Genomic DNA, 18,441 nt, shown 5'->3' with positions numbered 1-18,441 from the left:
ATTTATACTCATCTGCATGCAGTATAGTTTCCATCAAACTTTCCTCTTCTTGGAATGACTCTCAGAACTGTCGTGGCTAAAAGTGTAGGTAATTGATAGAACAAAGAGCCCTACAGACAGAAATCATTCATAGCCATGTCAGGTACCCTCACGACCGGAATTTGGGGTCACCTGAGCTAAAACTTTAATAGACAGTTGGAAGGTGGGCTTGGGCAGAAGGGTGCTCATGGTGCCAAATGCAACTTAGAGACGTTGGGGATTTGCTGATTACATGAAGTTAATGCGTTTGAAGTAACATAATTGACAGTTGCTGCTGTATCCAGGCCATTCTTGTCTGACCAAGTTCTGTTTACTGAGTGATAGCCAATGATTTACACAGGCGTGGGGGAGAGGGTGGGATGGAAGAGTGTAGAAAGAGGAGGGAGAGTTCTCACAAAAGTGAGAACAGGAAGGGCTGGTTGCCTAGGAAGCAGTTTCCAGGGGAAGAACTGGAAGTAGCCCATCCTAATACCAGCGCTGTGGTCACTCAGTGTGGCATCCCTGCTTCCAGGCCCTGGTCAGTGGGGCAGAGGACACTTAACCCCATTCCCATTCACTTGGCCTCTCTTTTCCCTAACCCTCTTCTCTAGGCTGGCTTGCCCTCACCAAAAGGAAGTATTTGGTTCTGTTTTGTTTCTTTTCCTATTAATGTCGCTTTTCAAAGGGAGATTCTGAAAAGTAATGTTGCTATAAGTTTATTTTTTTGCTTTCAATTTTAGCAACCAGAAATCTGAAGCAAGACATAGAGGTATATGTGTGTTTACTCATTCCAAATAGAGTGGGGGGCTTCCCTGGTGGCGCAGTGGTTAAGAATCTGCCTGCCAATGCAGGGGACACGGGTTTGAGCCCTCGTCCAGGAAGATCCCACATGCCGCGGAGCAACTAAGCCCATGCGCCACAACTACTGAGCCTGTGCTCTAGAGCCCGTGAGCCACAACTACTGAGCCTGTGCTCTAGAGCCCGTGAGCCACAACTACTGAGCCTACAAGCCACAACTACTGAGCCCACACACCGCAACTGCTGAAGCTCACACGCCTAGAGCCGGTGCTCTGCAACAAGAGAAGCCACCGCAATGAGAAGCCCGTGCACCACAACGAAGAGTGGCCCTCTCTCGCCGCAACTAGAGAAAGCCCGCACGCAGCAATGAAGACCCAACGCAGCCAAAATGAATTAATTAAATTAAAATAAAAAAAAAATAAAACTAAAAAAAACAAATAGAGTGGGAAGTTAAGCAGGTAAAATGTAAAATGTAGAACTAGCTCTGGGACATTAGGATTACAGGAAAGTTGTTACATGGTTGAGAGTCTGGATCCATAGTTTCCCAAAATCTTTTTAAAGTTTAACCTTTTTCAAGTTGGCCTTTAATCTAATGTGTCTCTTTGTGGGACAGAATTGGAACTGAACCTCAAATTGAGCTGAGCTAAATCTCCAGGTCATCCCCCTTGAGAATTCTGAGAAATTAATGCCCTCTCTTTTATGTACTTAGAGATCTTCAGATAAGAATACTGAGTGCTTATAAAGTACCCTTTGCTCATATACTAGCTTGAAGGGGAGGTAGAAGATACATGCCAGCATCTACGGCTCCCAGGAACTACCCCTTGCCAGTCCAGTCCTCGCCAGCTCCACAACAAAGCTGTTTAACAAATGGGAACTTGGATCCCAGTTTTTAACACTGGAATTAAAAGGCTGACATATCAAGGATAGAGCTATTTATAATGAGGGTGATTTTAATGGGTTTCCCCACCGCTCTTTGTAGAGTTAGTACCATCCTTGTGTTTTTCTGATGACAGATGCCTTGTGAAAATTAGATCAGAACTGGAGCCCAAACAGGAAGTACAACGCATTATGATTTCCACAGTTAATGCACTTTTCATCTCATGGATCTCAAGGGGGGATAGGGTTGGAGGTGCCTTTATCTTTTTTATAGACTCAAGTCTCTTCAATTTACTTTTATATTTAAGGATTAAAAAATTAGCATCAGTTTTTGGTAAATTCTAAGAAAAATAATGGGCAACCATTTCAACTAATATTTTCTAAAACTAAAAACAAAGATGTTAAAGGAAAGGCCACTCTAGTTACATTGTGTATTCTGTATTCTTGGCTTTGGCCTTTATCCTTCCGCCTGACAGATATACATGGTGCACCTTGAATTTTCATCTTTTTCCCAGAATCAACTTGATGAAAAGGAATTATATTGGAAAAAATCCACTCTGTCTTAAAACACTTTTTCCATTTTCAAAAGTTTGATATTTTTTCTCCAAAAAATTTGACCTATTTAGAAAACAAATTTTTAAACTTGATATTTGTGTGACTTCCTTTGTAAAAGGGGTGAATTTGTAAGTTGTCAAAAAATGGTTTCTAAAGCCTCGAAGTTACTAGGGGCACCTGTATTGCTAAGGGACATGTTATTATATTTTAACAACATTTACTACATCTGGAAGCACAAAAAAAGTGAGGAGAGTGATTTGCTTCTACGGCTGGTGATTTTAATGTATTAGCTTGACAGGGCTACAGTGCCCAGATATGTGGTCCAAAATCATTCTGGATGTTTCTCTGAGGGATTTTGGATGAGATTCACATTTACGTGAGTGGATGTTGAGTAAAGCAGACTGCTTTCCATGATGATTTTGTGGCTGGGCCTCATCCGAGCAGTTGAAGGCCTGGATAGAACAAAAGACTAGCCTCCCTCAAGCAGGAGGAACTGCAGTAGACGGGCTTTGGATTTGAACTGTAACATCGGCTCTTCTTGGATCTCCAGGCTGCCAGCCCACCCTGTAGATTCTGGATTTGCCAGCTTCATTGAGCCAATTGCTTAAAATGAATCTCTGTATGTACGTATACATATATACATACATATTTGTGTGCGTGTGTATATATATATCTAATATATATGTGTGTGTGCATATGTATCTTTATATATATTTTTTATATATATTTATCTTCCACTGGTTCTGTTTCTTGGCAGAACACTGACTAAACACTCCGCCTTTGGAGACATCCACCAGCAGAGAAATCTGTAATCACAAATTTAACTGCATGGTATTTTCCTTGAGAGCCTGGTTGGACCAGGCACCATTACATAGGCACCCTTCCTGCTTGTATCCAGAGAGGAAAGTTCAGGGCACTCAGGGGAATAGCAGCCCATTGAGCCAAGAAGAAATTCTAATCATTCTGCCCAGGGTGAGCCAAAGAGAACATTTTTGAAGTTTCCAGATGCTGAAAAGCTTTTGAAGCCAAGCTGGGCTAAGGTTCTGAAGACTTAGGAGCCCTGCTGCCCACCAGGGACTCTGGTGGAAGTAAAGGAACAAGTCTGGCGTGTTGGCATTAAGGTGAGGTCCACGTGAGTGCTATGGGGAGGGGCACTAAAATGTCACAGCATGCTTATTCTCCCCAAAGCTTGCTCTCTGTCTACTTTAAATTAGTATTTGGTAATATCGCCAGCACTTAAACAGTTCTACTTCTTAAAATAAACGTGTTTATGGAAAAAGATCATGCTTCTAATCTCTTTCATTTATCTCTGTGATGGGGGGCCGGTCACTTTATGGCTACAATCCCAGAGGAATTGAATTGTCCAGGGCATGAGGAGGGGTTTGAATATAGCTTAGCTGAATCTTCATGCCAAACATAAAATAGTTTTAATGTCTTTTTATAGTCTTCTGGCACATAGTAGATGTTCATTAAATATGTCCTGTGAATGAGAAGTTCTCTGGCTGTTCCCTCGAGAGGTAGATCCATATCAATTTCGGTAGTGTGGTCTTTGACTATCAGAGCAGGCCGGGTGTTACACTTGAAGAGAGGCTCCAGACCAGACTCTTGCATAAGGTGAGAGAGGTGGGCTGTGGAATCGGTGCTGGAAGCTGGCACAGTCTCCCTGACCAGCGCCCTGACATGCCCCCCATCGCAGTGCTGCACTCAGCCCACTCAGGGCTTGTTCATGAGGAAGATCATATGCCACATGCTTATCATGTGCTGACTTTCCTTTTTACTTCTCCTTGTTTGTTCCCCATCTAATTGCATCCAGTCTGTGGGTAAATGCTCTATGAGGTGGGGCCAAAGCCCAGGCATCCTCTAAGCCTGATGAATCAGGTTCTGTCTTGAGTCAGCTCTCGCTGTCAGGTGCCTGGGCACCTGAGTCACTCAAAGGCTGGGTGGCAGCCGACGCTGCAGTGCCGGTTGTGGTCACGGCAATTGGCTACCCCAGCGCCTCTGGACTTGCAAAGGTTTTGGCAAGCTGAGAAGTTGACCAGAGACTGAAAAGAGCCAAGGAGAACCAACCAGGGTTGTGGTGCAGCAAATACGCGTCGGAGGAAACCTAAATCCAGGTGAGTGTTGGTGGACAAGTCAGGGCTTGACAGCCAAGTGCCGCTCCCCCCTTTTCCTGCTGCACCTCCTCCCGCAGTGTCTTCCCCAGGCATTTTCTTTGAACAGAGTGATGGGTACTTTTCCAGCTATCTATAAACCTCTAAACAGAGAAAATATGCAGCTGATTTTAACTTTAAAAATTAAACCAAAAACAGCCTATCTTCAGAAGTTGGGATTTCTTAAAGGGTTGGGCAAATAACTTAAACTTTCTCAATCTAGTTTTCTCATCTCGAAAATTAGGATGTTAGGGAATTCCCTGGAGGTCCAGTGGTTAGGACTCCGTGATCCCTGGTCAGGGAACTAAGATCCTGCAAGCCGTGTGGCATGGCCGAAAAATAAAATAAAATTGGGATGATAATATTATCTGCCTGTGTTGTCATGAGGATTCAAGGAAGCAATGCTTGTAGGTTATCTCAGTGTTGTAGATGCTAGCACAGTATTGGTGTTAGAAATGTCAACTCTTACTTAAGGTTTCAGAATTTAATGTTTATCCATGCTCCGCCTCTCTTCACCCCTCTCTGCCCTGCTTTGGTCAACAAAAACTCATTTTGTGACCAGTGAGCCAGGACCAGGGCATACAGTGGTGAACAAGACAGATACGGCCCTGCCTCATGGAACTTTCCATTCTGGCCAAGGCAGTGGACAGGAGTATGTAAAGGGTATATGTAATAATGGTAGGTGTGAAGAGAGAGAAAGCGAGACTTGGCGATGGAGGGTGGCGATGTGAGGTGGGCAGATTCTGTTTTATGTGGGGCGATGTTTCCTGAAACCTCAGCAACCAGTCATGCTACTGATAGCATATTAGCTCAGAGATGTTTCTCATGAAATGTTTTTAAGTTTGGGAAACAACGTCTGCGTCTCTGTGTATGTGTATGTGTGTGTACGTGTGTATGTTTGTTTTCGATGTGTGTGGCAAAGGTGCCTTTTCCTTGGCGTGGACTGTGTTTTATCTTTATGAAGACACTGTTGAAAGAAGAGAGAGAAATTCTGCATGATTTAGCAGAAGTTATGTAGAAGGTAGAGGATTTGGGTGATGCTAGTGTTTGTTACTCTTTCAAGTAGTGGTTGAAAGGAACTACTGAATTGTTGCTTCTTTAACGTGTGGAAATAGGTAAAAAATTTTCATGTCTCTGTCTTTTTTTAAAAAAAAATCTGCCACTTTGGTATAAAAAAAATGCTGTTTAAAACCAGCTTTATGCCCCTACAACTGTTAGCAAAGCAGGGTACAGAGGTGACTGCTTGTGAGGAGTTACTGAGGTCTGCCTTGGGCTCCTGTTTCCTGGAAGGACCCTTTGTGTGTACTGTAGGCTTGCCTTTTGGAACGCAACCAGTGTGATATCTGTGTGTCTCTGTCTGTGTGTGTGTGTGTGTGTGTGTGTGTGTGTGTGTGTGTGTGTCACATCAGGTTTTTCTTCCTGGAGAAATAAGAAGTGCTGGGGCTAAATGTGCTAGAAGCCCTTTTTTGTAGTTGTACAGGAAGAAGAAATCCCTCTCAGGCTGCATTTCCTTAGGCTGTCATTCCACTACGCTTCATCTCTAGATGTTTCTGGTAATCCGCTGCTTTCATTGTTGCTACAAATCAGGTTTGCTTACCCCCCACCTCCCTCCGCAGGATATACTTACTGCTAAGGGTCTTAGTGGAATTTGGGCTGTTTTTATTCCACATCGTGTATTACTCAGCAGTGTTCCGTTTCTTTGTACCAGTTCCTGTTGCTTATGCTTCTGAGTTTTGATATTTCATTGAAAAATTGACCCTGGGCAGCCTTAAAGCAACTTGGTGTGTGGTGGTTGGCGAGTTTCAGCCTTGGGGCATCAGCAGGGAATGGCGGTCCTAGGAGCCTAGTGATTTTTCAGATGTTGGTCTATCATTTTCTTCAGGGACAGTGGCATTCATGAGCAATGCTGGGAAGTTCCCTGTGTTCTGTCTCCAGCAACAGGAAGGGAGGGGGCAGACTGGAATGGTCACTACGAGACCAGTTTCTTCTCTTGCAAGATGAAGTGTGTTGTTTTTTAACGTGGACTTCAGGATCTCAAGTACATCAACAGGGATGGGTGTATTTGCTGGTGCACCGGCGTCCCCACTTCACACAGTGCATTTTGGTGTAATAATTATCAGGTGCCGTCAGGGACATCAGTTGGTATGGCATGAAGAGGTTAGCAATGACACTGGGTACTTACTTAATGCTTCCCTTTGAGTCTTAAATGCTGGCTTTCTCAAGCCTTTCCTTCTTATTTCATTTATGGGGAACTCAGTACAGAAGCTCAAAGCGAGAAATGTGCCAGGACCATAAGGTCAGTGCTGCTCAAGACGGGCAGACTCTTGACTGAAGTGTGGACTCCAGAGATGATCCTCCCTGCCCAGTCTCCTGGGGAGAGCTTTACCCCGACCCCTGGATCCTGGAGGCACACAATGACACTGAGGGGAGTGGTATCCTTGAGGGGCTGGAGGACACAGGAGAGTATGGGCGGGGAAGGGCGAAGCCCCTGGCAGCACAGGGCCGTCCATCCTGCAGGTGAAGTCCAAGGTCTGGTCCGCTGACTGGGGTGGGAGAGCCAGCTCCTTCCCTTTTCTCTCTCCAACATCATTGTTTCAAAGCACAACAGTCAAGCCTTACAGAACAACCAAAGGTAGAAAAGAATATCGTTTTGGTTGTTTTTTTTTTTTCCTTACTGTGAGGTAGATTTGTAACATGCTAAACCATCTAATTTTAAAAACCAGGACAAAGACCTTGAACACTTATCTCCACAGATACAATGAGACAAAAAAGGTGGGAGAAAGAACAAGGGATGGTGAAACCATAGAGAAATGCAGAAAAGGAAGTAACGTTTGTGGGAACTGGTCACCTGCTGATGGCTTTATACATTCTGTGACCTTTCTTCCTGTGGTGACTTGTCAGCCCCCAGCGTGAGCCCGATGTGAGGGCACCTGGTAGCCTTTTCCTTCATGAGGTAGGTAGTTTTGAACTTAGGCTTTAAAGCACACAAAAAGAGGATTAAAGCAGAAGAATGAAATTTGGGTTTGATGAGTAAAAACTAAAGTTTGTTCATTCACTGAGATGAGTGTATTTGTTATGCTGTTGTGTTCTTTCAGTTTTATAGAATATTCCTTTTTCTATTTCATTAGGTTCAACCACTGATATTTCAAAACCACTCTTGAGGTCAAATTGATATACAATAATCTGTACATGCTTAAAGTGTACAATCTGATACATTTTGACATATGTATACACAGATGAAACCATCACCACAATCAAGATAATGAAGGTATCCACCACCCCAAAAAGTTTCCTTGTGCCCCTTTATAGTTCTTCTCATCCACAACTCCACCCATCCCTTCCCCAGTCAACCACTGTTCTACTTTCTGTCACCATAGATTAGTTTGTATTTTCTCAGATTTTTATAAAGTTGAATCATATAGTATGCATTCTTTTATTGTCTGGCTTCTTTGATGCAGCATAATTATTTTGAAATTCACCCGTGTTGCATGTTATTAATACTCATTCTTTTTTATTGCTGAGTAGCGTTCTAGTGTATGGACATACCACAATTTGTTTATCTATTCACATGTTGATGGACATTTGGGTGTTTCTAGTTTTAGACTATTCAAAATAAAGCTGTTGTGAACATTTGTGTACAAGTGTTTTTGTAGACATAAGCTTTCATTTTTCTGTGGTAAATACCTAAGGGGAAATTTTTGAATCCTAAGATCACGGTATGTTTGACTTTGAAACACTGCCAAACTTATTCAAAGCGGTTATACAATTTTATATCCCCACCAGTACTGTATGAGAGTCCGGTTGATCCACATCCTTTCCAACACTTGGTATGGTTAGTCTGTTTAATTTTAGCCATTCTAATAGGTGAGTAGTGGTACCTTATCAGGGTTTTAATTTGCATTCACCCAGTGACTAATGACGAACATCTTTTTTAATGTGCTTATTTGCCATCCATCTATCTTCTTTGTGTGAAATGTTTGTTCAAATCTTCTGCCAATTTTTAAATGGGATTGTCTGTTTCTTATTATTTAATGTTTATTGTATGTGTAGTATTTATTTCTTACTATTTCTAATATTTTTTTGAGTTTTGAGTGTTCTTTATGTGTTCCAGATACAAGTCCTTAATTGGATATGTTATTTGCAGATATTTCCCCTAGTATGTGACTTGTCTTTTCATTTTCTTAATGGTGTCTTTGAAAGAGGAGACATTTTTAATTTCAAAGAAGTCTGATTTATCAGGTTTTTTTCTTTCATGGAATGTACATTTAGTGTCATATCTAAGAAATCTTTACCTAACTCAAGGTCACAAAGATTTACTCCCGTGTTTCCTTCTAGGTTTATAGTTTCAGATTCTAAATTTATACCTAAGGTCTATTTTGAGTTAATCTTTGCACATGGTGTGGAACAAGGTTCTTTTTTTTCCTCCTATGTATAAACACCTGTTCTACCACAATTTGTTGGGGAAAAAAATAGCAACTATGTTTTCTATATGGAATTATCTCTGAACCTTTGTTAAAAACCAGTTGTCCATATATATGTGGGTCTATTTCTGGACTTTCTATTCTCTTCCCTTGATTATTTGTCTGTTTTTTAGGGTTTTAAATTGAGGTATAATTGGCGTATAACATTATATTAGTTTCAGGTGTACAGCATAATTATTTGATATTTGTATATGTTGCAAAATGATCACCACAATAAGTCTAGTTAATACCTATCACCATACATAGTTACAAGATTTTTTTCTTATGACGTGAACTTTTAAGATATACTCTTCCAGAACTTTCCAATATACAATACAGTATTTATTTATCTAGATGCCAATACCACACTCTCTTGATTATTGTAGTTTTATAATAAGTCTTGAAGTCAGGTAGTGTAAGTCTTCCAATTTTGTTCTTTTCTTTCAAAGAAACTGTATTAGACCCTTTACATTTCCATATGAATTCTAGATTTGGTCTGTTAATTTCTAGAAAAAAAAATCCTGCTTAGATTTTGATTAGGAATGCATGAATCTTTAGATCAATTTTGGGGGAATTGACATCTTCAAAATATTGAGTCTTCTAATCCATGAGCATGGTATATCCCTTTATTTAGGATATTAATATCTTTCAGCAATCTTTTATAGTTTTCAGTATATAGGCATTACATATTTTTATGATGTTTATGCCTAGGCATTGCATATTTTTGATGTATTTTTAAAATTTCAATTTCTAATTTTTCCTTGGTAGTACATAGACATACAACTGAATTTTGTGTATTGATCTAGTATTCTGCAACCTTGTTAAAATCATTTATTTGTTCTCCTAGCTTTTCTGTGAATCCCATAGCATTTTCTACCTAGATGATCATGTTGTTTGTGAATAATGATAATTTAACTTTTTCCTTTCCAATCTAAATTACTTATTAATTTTTTTCTTATTGCACTGGACTTAAGGTTGAATAATGTTTTTTGTTTGTTTGTTTGTTTTCGGCCACACCGTGTGCCTTGTGGGGTCTTAGTTCCCCGACCAGGGATTGAACCCATGCCCTTGGCAGTGAAAGCGCAGAGTCCTAACCACTGGACCGCCAGGGAATTCCTTCGAATAATATTGAATGGAAGAGATAAGAGTGGACATTCTTATCTTGCTCCCCGTCTTAAGAGAAAAGTCTTTCACTATTAAGTATGATGTTATCTATAGGTTTTTTATAGATATCCTTTCTCAGGTTGAGGAAGTTCCCTTCTGTTCCTTGTTTGCTGAGAGTTTATAGCCGAAAAACACATTAGATTTTGTTAAATGATTTTTCTCCATCTGTGGTGATCATGTTTTTTGTTGTTGATATGGTGGGTTACATTGATTCATTTTTTGAATTGTTAAATTTTTTTGGCATAAACTTGTCCCTAATAGATTATTATCATTATCATTTTAATATCTGCAGAGTCAGTAGTGTTGTCATCTGTTTCCTTTCTGGTATTGTAATTTGTATCCTCTCTTTCTCTCACTTTCTGATTAGCCTGGTATATCAATTTTATTGACCTTTTCAAAAAATCAGATTGGTTTCTTTATTGTTTTCCTTTTTCATTTCATTGATTTCTCCTCTGATCTTTATTATACCTGTCTCATGCTTACTGTGGGCTTAACTAGCTCTTCTTTTTCTAGTTGCTAAAGGTGGAAGCTGAGGTCCTTGATTCAAGACCTTTCTTCTTTATAATACAGACTTTTAGTGCTGTAAATTTCCCTCTAAGTACTGCTGTTTAGCAGCATTCCATACATTTTGATATGCTGAGTTTTCATTTCATTCATTTTAGAATACTTTCTAATTTCCCTTTTGACTTCTTTAGCCCTTGAGTTACTTTAAAGTATGTTATTTATTATATAAATATTTGGGAATTTTCCAGAGATCTTTCTGTTATTGGTTAATTCTGTTGTGGTCAAAGAACATGCTTTGTATGACATGAGTCCCTTTAAATTTATTGAGACTATCTGTATAGGCTAGAATCCAGTCTGTCCTTGGGACTGAGTAGAACATGTATTCTATTGTTTGAGTAGAATATTCTATAAATGTCAATTAAGTCAAGTTGATGGATAGTTTTGTTTCAGTCATCTATATTCTTACTGATTTTCTGTGTACTTATTCTATAGAGTACTGTGAGAGTAGTATTGGAGTTTCCAACTATAATGGTGGATTTTTCTGTTTTTTCTTTCAGTTCTGTCAATTTTTGCTTCAGACACTTTGAAGCTCTGTGTTAATGTGCATAAACATTTAGGATTGTTATTTCCACTTGATAAATTGACCCCTTTGTTGTTTTGAAATGACATTCTTCATCCCTGGCAATATTCATTTATCTATCATAGATCTATCTTGTCTGATATATAGTCACTCCAGCTTTCTTTGGATTAGCATTAGCATGGTTTACCTTCTTTTTCCCATCCTTTCACTTTTAGCTTATTTTTGTCTTTATAGGAAAAGCTTGATTTTTGTAGGAAGCATTTTGGTCTTTTTTCTCTGTGTTTAATTTTGGATAGTTTCTATTGCCATGTCAGTTTCACAAATCTTTCCTTCTTCCTTGTTTAATCTGCCATTAATCACATCTGATGTAATTTTCATCTTGGAAATTGTGGTTCTCATCTAGAAGTTCAATTTACTCTTTAATATTTTCATATCCATACTTAACTTTTTGATTACGTGGAATACAGTTATAATACTCATTTTAATGTCCTTGTCTGATAATTCTACTATCTGTGTTAGTTCTGTTTCAGTTTTGAATTATTTTCTCCAAACTCAGAACATATTTTTCTGCTTCTTTGCATACCTAGTAATTTTTTAAATTGAATTCCAGACTGAATTTTACCTCATTGCATGCTGATATTTTTGTATTCCTATAAAATTTGTAATGTTTGTTCTGGGACACAGTTAAGTTATTTGGAAACAGTTTGATACTTTGGGTTTTGCTTTTAAGATTAGTTAGGTGGTATCAGAGAAGCATTTAGTATAGAGCTAATTATTCACCATGATTAAGACAAGATCCTTCTGAGCATTATGTCCCATGAATTATGAAATTCTAGTCTGGCCGGTGGGAGTAGCCCAGTATGAGCACTGGGTATTTTTCCCCCTAACCGTTTGGGTGGTTCTTTCCCTAGCCTCAGGTGCTTGCATGCACTGAGTACTCTGCTGAATACTCAAAGGGACCCTCTGTAGATTTCCAGGTACTTTCTCTGGGCCACACACTCGTGTTCGGCCCTGTGAACTCTACCTACCTTGCTCTCCCAGGTCTCCCAACTCAGGGCATCTGATGACTCCCTAGCTCTGCCTAGGATCCCTTTCCCTGTGTCATGGCCTGGGAATTTAGCAGTTAAGGCAGGGTTTTGTATGTCTTAAGCAGAAGGGGAAATGTGATGCATTTTCCTTAAACTTGGCCGAAAGCAGAAGTTTTGCAGCTATTAATATTAAAATGTGTTGATAATGTATAATGATTCACAAAAAAATGATCAGAGGTTTTGACCTAAAATCCTATCTCTGGGCACATAACTTAAGTAGCTCTAAAAAGGAAGGAGATATTATGCACACAAAAATAGTCTGTACAACATTATTTGTAATGGGAAGTTAGAAGAAATCTAAGAATAGGAGAGTGGTTAAAATTACAGCATATCTATGCACTGAAATATTAGGGGTTATTTTAAATGATAGTTTCAAAGATTTTCAATGTTAAAAATGCTTAATATTTAATATTAACTTCATTAATGATATGGTAATTAACATAGCACATTAATATCATCATTACAACCTTATAAAACATTCATATGGATAAAGACTCAAAGAGAATACACCAAATGACAGCATTTTAGGGAGACTGAATTGAGTATTTTTCTTCTACTTTAAAGAATATATTCATCATTGTATTAGAATCCATCAATTTGGAATTAATTTGAGAATTATTCTTTTAAATTTATTACAAAATATTTAAAGTATAAAAAGAGGTGTAAAGAAAAATAAGATACCTGTGGGCACACTATTAACCTTAAGAAATCAAAATTCACAGTGTTGTTGAAGCTGCCTTGCATAGCACCTGGCAGTTACATCTTTCTTCTCCCTCCAGAGGTGACCACTGTCCCAACTACTGCCCCTATTAATCTCTAATCCTTTTACAGTCCTGTGTGTATGTTTGCAAACTTTTTATAAATGTATTACATGTGTTCTGTGATTTAACAAGATGAAGACTCATCCTCGTGTATTTATTTGCATCATACAGTGGCATATTTGTGTACGGATACTCACAGTTTCATGAGCCATCTCCTGATGATGGACATTTAAGTTGCTTCAGTTATTCAATGTAACAAACACTGACGTTATAAAAATTCTTGCATGCATCTCCTTGTGCTCGTATATGAGAATTTCTCTAGGCTAGAGCATGTTGGTGTGACAGAAGTCATAGGCTTGTGAGGTTGATAATTACGTTTGATGGAGCTAGGTTTCATAACCTTTCTCGTTTTACCTGTTCTCTGGAAGAAGGGTTGCTTTATATCTCCCGGTATATATTAAAAAACATTTTAATTTGATTCTAAAAGAAAAGCACCATAAATTGCATTATTAATCAGATTTACTGAAATTTAAATGACAATCTGGAACCTTCCTGGTTAATCCATATTGCTATGCCTTAGTTATCTAGAATCAGGGGAGTCCCTTAAGAATTTCAGTATTGATTTTGGCACCATTGATAAATGATTCCTTATGCATAAACCACTCTGTAAGAGACTCCTGGGATTGTCCTGTTAGCCCACCTTTGGCGGAAGTCACCTCAGTGGCATCCCTGTGAGCTTCAGCACCTCCAGTCTGTGCCCACGTTCTCATCCAGACCCCTGTGCTCAGCTCAACCTTCAACCCTGGCTCCTCTGGCAACCTGTCCTGTGCCACCAATGTTTTCACGGGAGAGGAAGCATCACCTGTCTCCAGCCCCCTCCCTCATCTTCACCTGTTGTAAAGTACTGTCTTCTCTCTGCTGACCTTCTCTCTGGACCACAGCCAACCATCACTTCCTAATGTTCCTTGATGGTTTCAGGGAGGTGGATTCTTCTGGGGCTGGTTCAGCTTTTCAGGGCAGGATGATGTAGAACAGCCAGATTTCAAAGCCCTCCGCCTCTGATCACCTCAGTAATGCAAGACCACCTACCAGCTGATGACCCAATGGCATTGTTTCTCCTCCCAGAGCCTGTCCCTCTCCACTGAGTCTCTTGACTCAGCAGAGAGAGCAAGGAGAGAAACATGAGCAGCAGCATCTGCTGTGGCATCAATCCCCACCCCCCCGCACCCCTCAAGGAAGCTTTTAAAGTAAGACTAGCTGACTATTCTTTCCTCGTTGCTAATAGATTGCAATTTGCGTGCAATTATTATTTACTAATTGCATCCCATCCAGCTGCAGTCCCTACCAATACGCCCACCTCCTCTGTACCTGTTTAGCACTTTGCTTGGACAGAACACACTCATGTTTTAAACCGAGCCGCACAGTGAGTTTTCCTCCCTGTGTAAGGTTGGTGCTCCCTGAAGACGTGTCTGTTTTGGTCTTCATCACTGTCTTATTCTGAGCTCCTGTGTCCAACTTGCTTCCTCTATAGGCCTCTTTCTTCCTAGCAGTCCCTGACCTCCACCCCACACCCCAAAACGTCAAGGAGAGCTCTGTATGGGGGTGACTGAGGGCCACAGAAATGGTCAGGTGTCACTTCTTTATACAGTAGTAGGAGCATATGCAACGTTTGTCTGGCCTGAAGCTTATACGACTTGGGGTATAAAAGTGAATATTTTAGAATGAGAAGATGAATCACAACAAATTACAGATTATTAAAGGCTGACAGATACCATAGACATCTCAAAACCCCCCACAAAAATCTTAATATTCTTATTACTCATTACACTAACATGCCTCTATGATACAGTTTTTCCTGCATTTTTTGACTGAATGCTTTCTGTTCTCTTAATACTGCAGTGATTTTGTCGCATTTTCTATAGCAAAAGCAGGAAGATAACTCAGTCTTTGTTCTGGTATGACTGATTGAAATTTGTTTTATATTATTGATAGTTTAGAGTGAGGATCAGGAAACGTTTTCTGTAAAGGATCAGCTAATAAATGTTTTAGGGCTTGGGAGCCACATGGTCTCGGCAACAATTAATCAACTCTGTCTTTATGTGCAAAAGCAGTCCTGCGCGGTGTGTAAATGAATGGGCATGGCTGTATCTTAACAAAACTTTATTTATAAAAACAGGCAGTGGACCAGATTTGGCCATTGGGCTGTAATTTGTTGGACCATAGTTTGCCAACCCTTGCTTTAGACTGTTTCTTTCATCTTCACAGGTCATTTATGGTAATCTCTTGGAAATGTCTAGGATTTTTGCAAATGGGGGAGAACTTCTATTAGTTTTCTTTCATATAGGAGCTGTAGGAATTGGAAGTATATACCACAGACAAGCTTCCAGCTCTTTCCATCTGAAGTGCTGGTTTTCCTCCAATCACATACTTGAGGTACCTCACGCTTAGGTCACATTCATATTGCAGTCTGAGCCCTTGGCCTGCCCCTCAGGTCACACAATCCGCTGAGTTGCCACATTGGGTGGCAGGAGTATTGGGGGGAATTATTCCTTCATCAGGACAACTAACAGAAAGCTAAATGTACACCGAAGAAATGGTAAACCATGTAAATACATCCCACCAACCCCTTGCTTCACTTCCCTGAGCTAGAACCTCCAAATGCTCATGATAATTCTACCACCTGCCATGTGAGAAAGTGTGATGGAGGGAACCAGCATGGCTAGGGACCATGGTCTTAAGTGATTGTGTACCTTCCTTTTGCAAGTTACATGAAAATATAGCACCATCAGAACACATTGTTAGGGCCCCTCCCAAGGTCTGGGAAGGGGCTTGAGGGAGTGAGGGCTCTGGTGCTAATAACTTATGTCCCATAGCATGAATTCTATTAACTTCCTAGGGGATGGATGCTTGAACCTTACTTTTCTTTGTGGAAAGGAAACATGTGTCCACTGAAAAAGAAAGTTTTAGCAAGCTGGGGAGAGGCATACTTTGCAAAGGCCTCTTCCTTCTGGGGCTTCTGAACTCATACCCCATATGCAACAGACTTTTTCACCTGCTTATGAGTCTGAGCTTGTGGGAAGTGACACGTTTCAGTGTGTCCTTGGGCACCTGGAGTGAGTGTGTCTCATCTTGGCTAGATGAACTGGCGTGAAGAGGGATACACATTGCTGAAATTCTTCACTGACTTAGAAACCCAGCCTGCTGCTGCTCCTGTCTGCCCCTGCGACTTCGGGCTGGACTCTGCATGTCCCCTGCTAGAGCCCGTTCTCTTGTGAGCCGACCTTGAAGCCAGAGCTCGCCCCAAGAGGTAGTTGCAGGGCCCTAGCTGGAGTGGTGAGGGTGTTGTACACAGAATCTGCTTGTGGAAATCATGGCAGGTAGCTGTATACTTTCTTTTTTTTAAAGATGTTTTCTGGCTTTATTTATTTATTTTTGGCTGTGTTGGGTCTTCGTTTCTGTGCGAGGGCTTTCTCTAGTTGCGGCAAGCGGGGGCCACTCTTCATCGCGGTGCGCGGGCCTCTCACTATCGCGGCCTCTCTTGTTGCGGAGCACAGGCTCCAGACGCGCAAGCTCAGTAATTGTGGCTCACGGGCCCAGCTGCTCCGCGGCATGTGGGATCTTCCCAGACCAGGGCTCGAACCCATGTCCCCTGCATTGGCAGGCAGATTCTCAACCACTGTGCCACCAGGGAAGCCCAGCTGTATACTTTCTAATCGTCCTGTTATTTCACTTGGGAAGGCATTACCAGTAGTCACTCGAGCTTGCAAGAGCCAAATGTGTACTGCCATCTCTCACTTGGTTCTCACTGGATCCCCCTAAGAAACATCACGATCTCTTTTTCTCGGAGGAGGAATTTGAAGCACCAGAGGTGAAACCACTTGCACAAAGTTGCTTGTTTGGTAAGAGGCAGTGCCACCTGGCCTCAGACCCAGGTTTCTTGGCTTCAGGGCCCAGGCTAGCGACCACTTCCCTGGACTACCCCCGATTCTCTTTTTCCAAGGCTTATGTGGGGCAAGGGGTCCAAGCATTCTCCATTCCTGACAGCCGCGGGGCTCTGTCCATTTGGACGAGGTGGGTCCACCCAAATGGGCCTAGCAGGGTGCCTGGTGCTTAGCAGATGCTCGTGGTTGGCTGCTGGCATGAATGAATGCATATGGCAGTCCTGGGAAAAGCCAAGAGAGTTTGGGCCAAATGGAGGGCGGCACCCCTCACAGATCGCTGCACAATATGCTGCTAAGACTAGAGGGAGGCCTGCAATTAAAACTTTTCACAGTTCTTTTTTTTTTCAATTGTAAAGAGCAGTTGGTTTGCTTCTTTTTGGTTTAAGGAAAATCTTTAATCATAGGATATAAAGCAGTGTTTGTCAATTTTTAAAAATGATTGCCGCCCTCCCTGAGCCTTTTAATACATCTTTTCCTTAACTACCATCATTCCACCCCAGTGAAATTTTAATGCCACAGACATACTATATATCTGTTATGTGCCATGTCCTTGTAGAGGACCATAAACCATTGGAATATATATCTAAGGTATTTTTGCCCCCAAGAACCAATTTTCTTGGTTCTTGCTCCTGTTGAGAATGCATGGTCTAAAGTGTTTATTCAGTTTCAGTAGCTGGTGACATGTGAAATGCTCATATACTTATAGAAATGAAAACAAAGTACTTGCCAGTGACAGCCCCTAATGACTATTAGCATGGCAAAACAGTCAGCTCTAATGAACATGTGATCACAGCTGCCAGGAAATAGCTATTAAATAAATGTGAGTCTAATGTGTTGGCTACAGAGATGGGATGGGTGATGGTGAAGTTCACGGACGCATGGCCTTGTGGCCTCGTCAGCTCTGCAGAGGCTGCACTGGTCTTAGACCTGTTTGTGCTCAGGGAACTGCCCAGCACGGTTAGAGAACACATTTGGCCCCGGAGACATCGTCTTAGTTGCTTTGGGGATTTCTTGCTGTGGACATTAGGCCATTGGTTTTTAGTCAAGTAGTGTGTTGATATGATTTTATTTTTACTTATTTTATTGTAGTAAAATATAGACAACGTATAATTTGCCATTTTAACTGTCTTTAATTGTACAATTCAGTGACATTAATTACCTTCACAAGGTTGTACTGATATTACCACTATTTCCAAAACTTTTTCGTCATCTCAAACAAAATCTCTGTACCCGTTAAGCAATAACTCCCCACTCTGTCCTCCCGCACCCCCTTTTCTTGTCTCTATGAATTTGCCTATTCTAGATATTTCATGTAAATGCAGTCATCCAATATGTGTCCTTTTGTGACTGGCTAATCACACTCAGTATGATTTTTCTTTTCAAGGTTCACTCATGTTGTAGCATATATCTGATATGATTTTTAAATGTGTCTATATGTTAAATGTATTCACACATTTCAGTTTTTTGGATGCAGATAATAAGATAGACATGCACAACCAATGGAGAGATTTATTATTTATTTTTCTCTTATTAAAGGAAGCTTATT

General features: G+C 40.7%; 1 protein-coding gene across 12 annotated transcripts in view; it reads left to right on the top strand.

The window, feature by feature from the left end:
- The window catches only part of FHOD3 (formin homology 2 domain containing 3), a 491,067-nt gene that overhangs the window by 245,126 nt on the left and 227,500 nt on the right, over nt 1–18,441 (top strand). The window contains exon 1 of one of the 12 annotated variants that reach the window (XM_082354173.1): nt 4,185–4,361. The exons of the other annotated variants lie outside the window; for them this stretch is intronic. The gene's annotated coding sequence lies outside the window, so the exon portion shown is untranslated. Of the gene's footprint in view, nt 1–4,184; nt 4,362–18,441 lie in introns of those variants that run through there. 12 annotated transcript variants of the gene reach the window in all.

Source organism: Balaenoptera borealis, assembly GCF_965194805.1.
Source record: "Balaenoptera borealis genome assembly, chromosome: 14".
Lineage (NCBI taxonomy): Eukaryota > Metazoa > Chordata > Mammalia > Artiodactyla > Balaenopteridae > Balaenoptera > Balaenoptera borealis.
Note: the sequence above shows the minus strand (reverse complement) of the source record. Positions and strands in the feature narration are given on the sequence as shown.